The 13,022-nt window shown below is 41.2% G+C and overlaps 1 protein-coding gene across 3 annotated transcripts in view; it reads left to right on the top strand.

Annotated features, from left to right (window-relative positions):
* znf469 (zinc finger protein 469) overlaps window positions 1–13,022 on the top strand; it is a 143,157-nt gene that overhangs the window by 32,163 nt on the left and 97,972 nt on the right. The gene's annotated exons all lie outside the window — the stretch shown is intronic.

Raw genomic sequence — 13,022 nt, 5'->3', positions numbered from 1 at the left:
AGATAAAAACAGACTGTTTCCTTGAGTGTAAAATGTTAGCAGGGACTTGTGCACTTGTCTGAGACAGGAATTGTTTTGAATAACAGGAATTGTTAGTGAATAAACTCTGTACGGGCTCCTGCACTCTGTGTGACAGCGGGGAAAGGCTGGCACAAGTGTGGCTGAGCGTGGTGCTGCTGAGGGGTGACCCAATCCCAGCTACATGAATCAGGGTCCCTGTCCACCACAGCTTCTTCTCAGAGGGACATTTCTATCTCCAGATTGGTGATTTTCAATAGGCAGCCTCTGCACAGTCTAATACTGGGAATCAGAAAGGGAGACCCACTGGAAGAGGGGTTGATAAAGACGGACACTTGACTGATATGAAGGTTACACGAAATGTGGCATGCATGTTTTTGGCTGTTTGACCTGGGGGAGGGGGCCTTGAAGCAAGAGAGGCTGTGGGGAAAGGGCCGTGCAGAGACATGTCTGGATCTGACTGGAAAGTTGAATGGAGTGGAAACTGGGCTCAGCACATTCACCTGAACTGCGCCAGAGCAATCAACTATCAGGAGTTTAAAAGGAGACACATTGCTCCCCCTCCCTCTAAGTAGATTCCGCCGGTTTGCAAGGATTTGGCCTGCCCTTTAAGCTCAAATGTGGGGATATTTTAGCAAGTGAAATCCTCTGGATTTCTGGAGTGGGTGCCAGAGCCTGTCTGCCTTTTAATGGGATCACAGCAGACACCCCAGGAACCGCTAGGTGAAGTGATTCCGCTCTGCTCTTCCAGCTGTGTAAACACACAAGTGCATACACACCCACACAAACATCATCCTCTACACACACGCGCGCGCATAGTAGAATGACGGTGGGGATTGCTCCATTTGCTGTTCCTTTTCCCAAATCAAAGCGAGGCTCTTTTTCCCTTTAAAACAAATGTAAAAATCACAGTAATTATGAATTAATGTACAAAACACATGTTCTGTAGATATGAATCGGCCTTCTGCTCATCTTAAATGGAGTTTTCCTCTGCTAGTGACCTTTAGGGTATGTCATATGAAGAGTGAAGGGAGGGAACTGTCATCATGGTCAGGCAGTAGCTCCACTGTTAAAGGCATTTAAAGCTCCATTGTTTATGTAGCCAAGAGAAAGTCGAAACTCCCTTATGGCCCTTTTGCAAAGCAGATGCCACAGATTCTTGCCGCTGCATTCTATGGCTTATTTGCTACCAGGGAGATTTCTCATGGGTCTAAATCTTAACTCACTTGATGTGTTAACCAGATAAAGGCAACGACTCTGAACTCTTGTAATAATGCCGGAGTATCGCAGCTCTATGAAATGATCAGGTCATTTTCATAACCGAACAAATTTAGCACCTCCTAATACTTTACGAAGTGTTTCCCAGTACAGGATATATAATTCCACTTTACAGCAGGAAGCAAAGCTGCAACTATGTGTGGTTTATCCATTAACTAGATTTACTCTGTAAAATTTAAAGTGGTAAACTGTTGCTGATTTTGCTAACTGTAAAGTAAAATCTGCTGAACACACTTACACATTGAATCCAGTAATTTACCAAAGGTTTAAAAATAAATTATAGCTTCCTCCCTATCTTTCCACCCTGGTGATGACTGTATCACTTTTCAGATTTTTAAAATTTGCTATCGAGGCTAAAAAAAAACCAAGTGACTTTGTTTCATTTTTTTTTTTTATCCTCGACGTCTTTTTTTTAATCAGGTGGGGAGAATATTGTGCTTGACGGCTGAGATAATTCCACATGCAAAGTGAAATTGCTGAACGACTAGGAAATACGAAGACACAGTCATTAACAACACCGTTGGTCTCCATTGATCCAGCATGCTGCCGGAGCAGAATAGCTGTCACGTTGCCATAACTTTCCAAATTAGATTTATCAGTCTTATATAAGACCTGTGTCATAGGTCTTTGCTCAGCGTGTGAGCATATTTTTTTGTGTGTCTTGTGTGCAGCCAGCTGGAAGATGAAATGTTTTTCATAACTAACCAGGCATGTGTTGTAGCTGCGGGAGGAATGTCTAACCTAAGTTGTCAATCTGACGGTAACTTGTGCCAGAACAGACAAACTGGTTCTAATAAGCCCATGTTGACACAAATGTGACTTTTCCCATACTCCCAGGCCTGGCTCAGGAGTATGGCCTTACTTGTGTTAATACTAAGGTGAACGGGTTTCCATTAAGGTAAAATTTATTGAAAACAAAAATGTGCGTAATAACTCTGTCATACAAGCTGGACTCCCCTTTAAGCTATTTTATTTAAGCGTAATAGTCGAAATGGAATGACGGACAGCTGGGTGGAAACATGCTTCACTTCACCAGCACAAGATGGCAGCGATCGCATTTCACGATGTCAGTGGCTTCGCTTTTGCACCGTGGTAACAAATAGAATGGAGTATTCAAAGTTTCATTTACAGATGAGAGAATATTAATACCCAGAGTCCAGCAGAGAACTCTGCGATTATTGGGACATAATTTGCAAGCACGGCTGTTTAATTTTCTAGATTTTTTATTGTTTAATGGTGCTGGATGTAAATGTTTGCTGGAGGCATGTTTAATTTTCAGAAAACAACGTCTTTAAACTTTTTTCCTTATTTTTTATGATTAGTCTTACGTGCAAACCTTCATTAGGGTTTCATTTCGAGCCCACTTGCCAAATGCTGCCCTCCCGGACGGCATTAGTCTATGTGTTAAGTCAGAGTCTGGACTTCTGCTGTTTGCTCAGCTGGATGACTCAGACCTCCTCTCAGGATCACTCAGCTGCTGCCCCTCTGGATGTGCCACCAGGCCTAACACAGCCTTCACTACTGCTCAGATCTCTGCTCAGGTTATAGAATTTGTTGTGAAATGATGTAAACTGCAAGCATTCCGTCTTTTTTGACATTTATTAATGTATATTGGGTGGCAATTAACCTCTTGCTCCATTAATTCCTATCCACGGAAGTCTGTGAGTGTACTGTTGAAACTGTTAAAGCTTCATTAACATTAGTCGACCAAAACCAGACTTGGAAACAGGACTGAGGGCTGGAGATTTAAGGTGCTAATAAGATAAAAATGAGACTTTAATATATTGTAAAAATGCATGTGTAATTCAATACATGCAGAGGGTGTTAGCTGACAGTTGTCAGATATATGGTGCACTATATAAAGACGGACTTGGCCCACCATCAGAGGGGAGTGTGTGATGTAACCCTAGAGCGCACTACATTTACTGAGCCTGGTCACCCTTCCTGCGTTGACACTGGTGCATTAGATCAGCAGCCCAGTGAGGTGACAGGCAGCTGAGTGATTGATTGTGCATGTTAAAATAAAGGGCGTGACGAAGAACACAAGCCAAGAGCAGTAAAGCTCACAGTATATGGAGCATGGTTTGTCTTTTCTACAGCATACCACATTTTGGCATTCTTTGTGTGTGTGTGTGTGTGTGTGTGCGTGTGTGTGTGTGTGTGTGTGTGTGTGTGTGTGTGTGTGTGTGTGTGCGTGCATTGTGGAGATTTTATTACAATCCCAATTCCGTGAACTGTACTCTATCCCTAGACTGAACCCATGAACTGATTTATGTTTAGATTTCACTGCCTTCTTTCCGTTAAGCTGGGTGTGTTTCAGAAGGATCTATTAACTAGCACATCTCCAACACGCTGAACTGAACTGACTGAATGCAACTGACAGCATTTGCCCTACGTTAAAAGTTCTGTCTTTTACTGGCTTTAGTGTGTCCTTCAAGCATTAAATGATTTTGGAAGGAAATGTCAAAGGCGGAATCACATATGAGCTGGAAACCATTGAAGTTACATGCAGGTGTGTGCGCCTACAAAAAGAATTTACAGTGCGTGTGTGTTTGTGTGTGTGAGACAGAGTAGGGGGCCAAAGCTTTAACTCGTGGATGAGAATAATTGACCTTTAAAAGACTTTGAAGGCATCACTGTGTGTAAATGATGTTAACAATCATGCTTATTAGATTTGATTCTGTGATAATATTATTATCTATTGACTGGCTGACTGATTTTGGCTGACTGAGCCTGAGCTCAGAAAAATTAATGACCAGCACGTGTGTTTGTTGAATCAGAGCTTAATCAACAGTGAGACAAATAACAACGCAGGCACATTTATTTTTGTAGCTATGTTTTGTATAAATGTTGATGTGTGTCCCTGGCTCACAGCTCTGCTCTCATCGCAAGGTAAACGTACAGACTGGAAATCAACACTGATTTCCTGAATCTCTTCAGCGGCCCTAAAAATGTAATGTTTTATTAAATATGTTAGAATCATCAATTAAATGCTAGTTAATCCAGTATTGAACTGATCCAGGGATCAATCCATCAGTTGTTTTTTTTTTTACAGCGGATTTAATATTTAAACTTTAAAACTCCAACTCATTAATGAGTTCTCTAAACAGAGAAGCAACTGTGTTGATTTATTCTCTGTACTTGTGTCATCCATTCCACCAAAAGCACGACATTGTGCGTGCGCAAAGTTGATTTTGCTTCTCATGATTTCACATTTGGAAACTGAAGTGAAAAAAGAGACTTTTAAAATTGACACTAATCCCTGCAAGGTGATTGGCCTTGCAGAGCCCCACCAGGAAGGCTCAGAGCCAGCTGATTCAGCTCAGTTCCACAAAGGTTTTTCCTTCGTGTCCATGATTTTTTTTTAACTTCTTCAATCAGTCTGTAAAATTTCATGAGCATAAAACTCATGACTCTCACCTCAAAATAGTGAACTCTCAGTGTTCCCTGTTAGGATTACTCAATAGTGCTTTGATACAGCTGCTATATCTGAAATGCTGAGTTACTAAGAAAGCGCTTGCAGACTTTGTTGACGCTTCAGTGACATATAACCGATTCAATGTTTTTCCTTTATGACGAATACAGATAAGGCTAAGTGATGTGTTTTGACCTGTCGTGTCCATATGGTACATGTCTAGTGGTCAGGATAGCCTTCATAAGATGAATTGTACCTGTCAGATGTCTTTTAAAAGAGGCAAAAAAGAAACTTAAATTGAGTCTCTGATAAATTGTGCAGGCTGAAGAGAGACTTTTGATATCCTACAAATGCAGAATAATCTACGTGGCACCTCCTCATCAAGCTTCGATTGTAATAACTTTGAGGGCACCTCAAGAAGTCCTGGTGCTTTATGTTACATACTGTCTGCCACTACTTCCCTGGTTCATGTTCCATGCAAACTGAAGCTGCATAAACCTGTGCAGAAATAAATCTCCACCTTCTGTCATTCAACTCAAGATATGCTCTCCCTAGCCTGTAATTCTTTATAAAAAAACTTTGATTATGTGGCTGTGTATGACATTTTGGCCACGTCTACTGCATCATTAAAACAGAAATCCTGTTTAGAATATAAAAATGATTCCCACACTCGTCAGTTTGAATTGTCATTCGGTCGTCTTGCTGCTTGTCTCTTCTTAATAGGATAAGGAAATAATAGGATACGCAGATTCTGCTGTTCTTGGGTATCAGTGCAGTTTGGAGGTAGCTGCCAGCTATAATGAACAGGTCGGATTTAAAATGACGTTAGAGCCATGCAGGGACTTGATCATATAAACACTCAAAATATGCAACTTTTCAGTCAGAAATCAGGTTTGAGGCGCGTGATAAATGGCTAGAGGGGGATTTTTCAAATTGCAGTTCAAATTTGTTCATAGCAAAATCTGCATGCACCAACAAATCCTCACCTCTGTCAGGCTGTCAGAGCTATTGGCAGAGAACCCGTCTAAAATCATATGACTGGCAGCTACAGCTGTATTTTCGAAACACTGCAGCTTAATAAGAAGGAGACTTACCCAACCTTCACAATGAACAGCTGGTTATTTGTGGTGAAGAAGACTCTCCATGAAAGTGATGAAACCGGTCTTGACCTTTTTTTGCCCCTGACCTTGTCTTGGATTCAAAAGTATGTCCGGCAAGCGATTTTTTCGCTTTCAGGCTGCGAGATTTCGTGGCCAGCATTGCTCAAACATCGTTGTGGTCCAACATGGGATTGTGTGGACGAAGAGTCTCCAACTGAATGACGGTTACTCTGACAGTGTAAATCTCAGTTTGGGAAACTCTTCAGAGCCTCCGTTTATGAACTGCGTGATTTTCAGATGCTCTTTTGTTACTTTATTAAAAGATCCACAGGGAATTAGAGCATTATTAAAACTGTTAACACCGTCTTTGTCCAAAACTCAAAATGATGTTAAAGGACAGCTGTTTTTTCTTTCTTCTTTGAAAGTGATGTCATTGCTCAGTAGTACCAGGGGATCTGTCCTCATCCAGTCCTCGCAAGGAAACTTTTGGGTGGAACGCATTTATAGACACGATACACTGTTGGCCTACTTTACTAATAATGCACTCATATCCATCTCAATCAGCAGCATGTAAGTCCATGTGTCCGAGTGTTTCAGGGCACACGAGGATACAGATCAGATCAAGACCATCGTCATGTGGATTCTATTGCCTCATTTAGCCAATGGATGAAATATCCTGACTGGATGATACATTCTCTCTATTTCCTCTGCATTGCTCGGTTGCCATGATTGTGTCTCTGTTTCTTATTTGCAGGACCATTAAGTAAAAAAAATGACCAGACAGCTATATCTGTTTACTGCACTCTGGGTGTGTGTATCTTCTTTGCACAGAGTTTTGAATGCTTCCACCACAGGAACAGAACTGCCCTGTGTCTTTGTCCAGCTCTTTCCCTCTCTTAGACAGAGGACTGATGTTAATAATGGGACTGCTGGATGGTGTCCTGTAGGCCCATATGTGTTCAGTGGGCTGGATCATCACTATGAATCGTTGTCTCTCTCTTTTGAAAATCAAATGCGTTTATGCTGTTATATTTTTAAAAAGTCTGGTGAGTGAAAGTGCTGTTTGGATGGCAGAACTAGGTTGTTTCCTGTCCTCAACAAGACAATCAGGTAATACTCAACCTCTTGGTCTACACAGCTTCCTCAAGGATGCAAAAAGATGTCTTTCCCATCTGCGTGTACTGTGTTTTTCATGTCACTCTTGACGAACAGATTCCTTTTGATCTGGTTTGAAACGTTTTTAATTGGTTCCAGTCTGATTCTCATAACATCATTCAGTTTCCTTCAGCCAACAGCTTTTAAAAAACAGATAAATTTGACGCATCCCACAATTCTGACACCAAGGCATTGGCTGCTGTGGACAGGTGTGTCTGTGAAGTGTCCACCGGTGCCAGTCTGCAAACTTATTATCCATGACGTCATCCAATTTACTGCTTTTCGCAGCACACATGATAATGGCTCTCCAGAACACACATCATTCTTGCCACAGATGTGGCAAATTTTATGTCTATGTGGGGCGTCACATAGCAATATCAGCTCTGTCAGCAGCCTCAAAGCTAGGTCAGATAAACCTGATACTCTCTGTCTTGTGACCAGTTCTCATCATCGGCAGCACCTTTACAGTGTGGCTTTTATGACATAAATACAAGCTTTACATGCTCAGGTGAAAATGCATTATTTTAATCTGCTCTTCATTGATTTTGCTTTTTTAGTCTTTAGCACCTTCTGCATGTATATTACAGCCCGTGTTGACTACTGTATGGAGGCTGCCCAAGACTCTAACCTCTCTTTCCTCCTGACATCATGTCTTTTGGGCTGCGACAAGTTTGCAGCCTTCCAAGAAGAGTTGCGCTGTGACGTGGGGTGGCCACAGTGAAATAACAGAAAAGTTTTCCTGAGGTCATAACGACAGGCCGCTGAGTCTTTGGAGTACTGCAGCAATACATCCTGGATAATTGCTGGGCTGTTTTCCATAGCGGCAGCTGAGGTCAGGCCCGGGCTCCTTCCCCACAGTCCACATATAGAATAACCCCCCACAGGCCTTTATTCCTGTCACCATCATCTCTTGTCTTTTTTTACTAATTGCAGCACCAACGGTAGAGTTTACTTCTGGCCAATCTGATATTGTTTTGAGCTCCCACACTTTCTTGTAACAAACTACCGGTTGCTGTTTATTGTACAAGCTAGAGTCCAGGTTTTTCATGAGCGTTGATGTCCATACTCCATATAGGTTTGAATGTATCTGCGGGACACAAACCTGTTTTTTAAGCTGTTACTCACATTTGTTTTAAACTAAATGGCAGAGTTTTATTTTCTCAATACATTTCTCTCCTTCCTGTTGCTATTCTATACACAAATGTCCTGCTTTATGCAGTGCGTGTCTTTTGTGGCTGTTCTGAAATATCCTCTTCTGCTTAATGGTTCCTAAATCTTCTCTTCCAAGCCGTGTGTGTGTGTGTGAGATGCATTGCCGCATAGATCTTGGGTATTTTTTTTAAAATTTATCTCCTCTGTCTCTGTGGTACTCCTTCAGTGTCAACTTGAACTTTCTTCATCAAGTCCCAGCCAACACAGCACGTTGGAGACTCTGTGGGTGGGAAGCAGTTGCATGCAAGGCACACTCTTGGCCACGTGCTGCTGGCTTTCCCACCCTTTAAATCTCTTCTCAAGCTTTTCTGTTCCCTCACTGCAGTTTTCGATTATACTCGTATTTTCTCTCCACAGTTCCTGTGGCGGGGGGAACATTGAGCGGGTTTATATATTCTGGTTCGGTGTTGATCCTTACACGTCCTTGGCAGCTTTTCGTACCTTCGTGACGGTAGCCTAGACTACCAGAGATTATCATCAAATCATCTTCACTCATGCACACAGCTAAGTGTTCATGCTGATGCCATTCATGCACAGAGGATATACATTTATGTGTGTGCATGCTGTCCACTATTAATGTTGAAAAGGCAACGCATTTATCCTGTTTCTTTTCCCTCTCTGTTGTCTTTACATCACGCAGAGAAATTAACCATGAAGACCTGAGTGGAAAGTCTAAGGGCTGCAATTTCAGTACTGCAGTATAAAAAAAACCCATCTCTTTTGTATCATAAAACACCATTCATTCTATTTTGTTCTCATCAGTTATGCAGAAATGTGATTGACTAAATGTCAAAGGATTTAATCGACTGATGCAAGCAGTGGAATGGGAGCTCAAATCCAGAGTTCCTGCTGTGTGAAACCAGAGCTTAGCAACTACTGAGCATAATAATTACCTGGCATGACCTCTGTAAGTGAAATAATGAGCTTTACAGTCGGTTGGGTGTTTGTACCAGTTGTTTCTGTGTCATACCAGAGAAATTTAAAGTAAATCTTCATAACTGGAATGCAACACATGCCAGAATGGTGTAGGGTAGAACTAAATGACATGAAATTACATTGAAAGTGATGTTCTGTTTCCATGAAAAAAGGGTTTTTGAAGGAAATCACTCTGGGTTAAAAGAGAGAAGGGCAGCGGGCTTAAGTGAAAACCGCAGCGATGGAGTGGGAGCCGAGTTGTTTTCCAGTGACTTTTTCCTTTTTTAATGCTAAATTGCTGCCACTGGAAGATAGTGACCTCCTCCTAACATATGTTCACCATTAATCCAGCTGCAGGGAGAGGAGGCCTCTTTTCACCAAGGGAGAAAGATGAGACAGGGAGGAGTTGTCCCCTTACCCTTATATTATTAACACCATACTTAAGTAGAAAAGTGAAATGTGTGTCTATGCATGTGTGCAAGGAGTTATAAATATGTCTCTAAAGATCAGTTATGAAAGGGAGGGTGTCTTCTAGGAGTGTAAAGACGCTGAGTACAAACACATAAATACCGGTACTGTACATATGATCCTGGAGTCATCAGCGTCCATCATAGGTTATCAGGACTTTGCACATTTAAGTGTAATTTAAAGTAATTTCAGAGCAGAATATATTTAATTTGCAAGTATGATTTTTCTCGTGCTTGAACTTGTGTGCAACAACTCAAATCTAAATGAGGTAATATAAGATTCTGATTTTAATGTATTGTCCTTTTGAGGTTTCAGGCTTTCAGGCAAGGAGAAAAAAACTGACATGGTGACAGATTTACAAACAGAACAAACCCTGATAAAGTGCGTTGTTCGCCTGTTAGGAGAAACATACTTGAGTGTATGATTAAATGTTTTATTGGTAAATAGAGGAGGTTGAGTCATGTGCTTTTTCTTCCAACCACAATCAGAGACCCGATATTCCATTTCAGTGTGATCTGTTCTTAATTATAGGGCCAGCATTATGTAGCTGGGGTCAGCAAAAGCTCTGACACGCCGCGTTTATTCGCTGATCTTCTTATTCTCGTTGAGTGTGTGATATAAATATGGGGATTTACACGATTCACTTCTTACTCAGCGATGCTTTCTGTGCCGCTGAGAGATGATCTGACCTGGAGATAGTTTGGGATATTCAGGGTGTGTTGACGTCTAGCTCCTCCATATGATTTACAACACCCTATATAAATTCAGCTAGAGGAGAGGGACTCCACTTCTTCGATCTGACACCAAAGCTCCTATTTTAAATGGTTTCTAACCTCGACTGCTTCTCCCTTTTTCACCTTGTCATGTTTTTCATACAAGAACTAAAGGGAAACTGAAGCCTACTCACAGGGGTCAATAGAGATATTGTGTGTGCTGTGATCAAGGGTTCAGCATGAACTTTACAGCCTCTTTGTACCCTGATGACTGATGCAGTGTTTAAAAAGGCATTCATATTGCAACAAATTAACAAATCACAACTTATTGTTCTGCTTGGCCTAGACACAGAATGATTTTCAGCTTTTTGTCTCGTTTCAAGTGCAAGGTATGTTACTTTGTGGGAAAGGAACTTAACACCAGCTCTTATTTATCTTTGTTTCTTTTGATAATCCATCAAGATCACCCAAAACTAGAACTATTCTTTTCCAAATAGAGTGGTCATGTCAACTGTTGACAGTAATATTTCACATTAGTCCAAAGTAAATGGGAGTTTTTTTTACTGGAAATATGAATGACTGTTTCATATATTTTTTTTTTAAACTTCTCATTTTAGAGGACATTGGTAGCTTTAAAGAATTAAATTATAATGTGCACAGTTCACAATCCCACTGATCAGGTATTATATACCGATACATGTCATTCTGTATATGTGTGATTGAATATGACTGTGCCAGGCCATGTGCGCACGCAACAGCTCGTAAATCATCACCATTAAGATTAATGATCTACATTGATGAAAAGACCGCATCAAATCTATATTTTGACAGGCTAAACATTTTTGGGCTGAAGTGTGGCTCATTGCAATTGCCTTCCTGATCATCAAACCCAGCATTCAGCCTCACTTGGCTCCATGAAAGACCCACATAGACACTCAATAGCCAACCATGCAGGGTGCTTCAAGTAGCTGTGCAAATATACAGCCGTATTCTCAAACAGCGCTGTCTTGCCAACTACAACACTCATATTTGTTTATGTATTTATCTGGATTTCCTGTATACCAGCTGAGATGTCGGGCGCTGTCTAACGCCCGTTTGACACGACTGGGTTATAACTGGCCACGCTTTGCCATGTTGCATTAATGGTCAGCTATTTATCCTGAAGACTCATAATGATGCCGCTGTCCCAGTCCCTAAGGCCTCTCTTTCTATCGGCCACCTCCGTTTCTTCATGAGACACTAGGCTTGGCAGGGTCCAACTGCTGGTCCCACCTGTAATGCTGTGCTGGAGTTGTGGATGCACAGGTCAGGGTGTGAGAGAGGGTGTGTTAATGTGACTGCACAGTGCTGTGGTAGCACAACCTTTTGTGTTGAATGATTGCTTAGCTTTTGGTATAATTATGACGCACTTTAAGAGTTTTAGATACTGAATAGTACAGACTGGCTGAGCCCCCTTCTGGTCCATAAGATCCAATCGTGCCTATCTGATTTTTGTACACGTGCATTTGATTAGACGCAGCTCCAGATCTTGCTCAAGTGACAGCTTTGTAACCAATCATCACTAGCTTTTTTTTTTCTTTTTTTTAAAAATGGAATCATGTTTGAAAGTGGCTGCAAAAATCAAGACGGATAAACTGTGTTTCCTAACTTGGCAGGGGAGCCAGAGAAGAGATAAACTGTGAAATAGTGCATTTTGTAACCATAACAACATATTTGTTGACATCAACAAACATTTACCTGATAAATGTTCCCACAATTTGCTGTCTTTCCTCGAGCAGAGGAATACTTTCCGCTCAAGGAAGCTGCAAGCATTAACACCTATTTTCATAATTGGAAACACTGGTTCTTCTTTAATCCAACTGGAAGTGTCAGCCCTCTGTTGGTTTTTTTGGCCGTTGGCTACACACAGGGAGGAGTCTCCTGCTGGCTTTACTCACAGTCTTATCATTGTGGTGGCGAATTTCAGTAATCTTTTCTGGCTTATTGCCTCTAAAACCTCAGCAACCTCCCCAATGTAATGTTGAGTTGAACTATGCCTTTCCCAGTTTGTGGTTTTACAGTCATATTTGTCAATTCAGGTAGTTGATTTGTAGGATCGAGCATTATTTCTTAAGTAATATACAGCCTTTTGGGAATTTGAGCTCACATAGGAGGGTTTTTGCTCCAGTGTTGCAAACACACTTGTTTTGATCTTGAAGTGTGCACGATGAATGAACTTTCATATTGCTCAAACTGTATGAATGTGTTTGATTGGCTGCCTGGCACTATGCAGATGAGTTTCTGCCATCGATGTATGGATGAGAGTGTTAAATGTAGTGTAAGTATGGTCCATTTGCTGTTTCTTGTGACATAAATTATATCAGCTAATGTGGGAATTTAAAAGAAAAAAGTAATTATTGTTTACGACTATTAACTGACTTGGGTTTGGCAGATTTTAGCGTCTAACAGCAAATGTCATTGTAATGGTTTAACGTACTGTAAAGAAGCATGATTGTGAAATAAACTTCTCCACATATCTTCCATCATATCTTCTTGGGTGAGAATTTGAATACATTCCATCGTGTGTGTGTGTGTGTTTACGCACATGTGTTTGTGCGTGCATATGCATGCGGGTGTGTGTGTTGCTGTCTCCCAAGCTTTTTGGTCCTCTCACAGATTTGTGTGTGCACACTATCTGTATGTTTGTAATTACAGAGCTATAGAGGGAGTGAGGAGGATTTCTTTAAGTACTTGCACCTGGCCACTGAA

This window comes from Takifugu rubripes, chromosome 9 (assembly GCF_901000725.2).
Source record: "Takifugu rubripes chromosome 9, fTakRub1.2, whole genome shotgun sequence".
NCBI classification, from domain to species: domain Eukaryota; kingdom Metazoa; phylum Chordata; class Actinopteri; order Tetraodontiformes; family Tetraodontidae; genus Takifugu; species Takifugu rubripes.
This window is presented reverse-complemented; position numbering and strand designations above follow the sequence as displayed.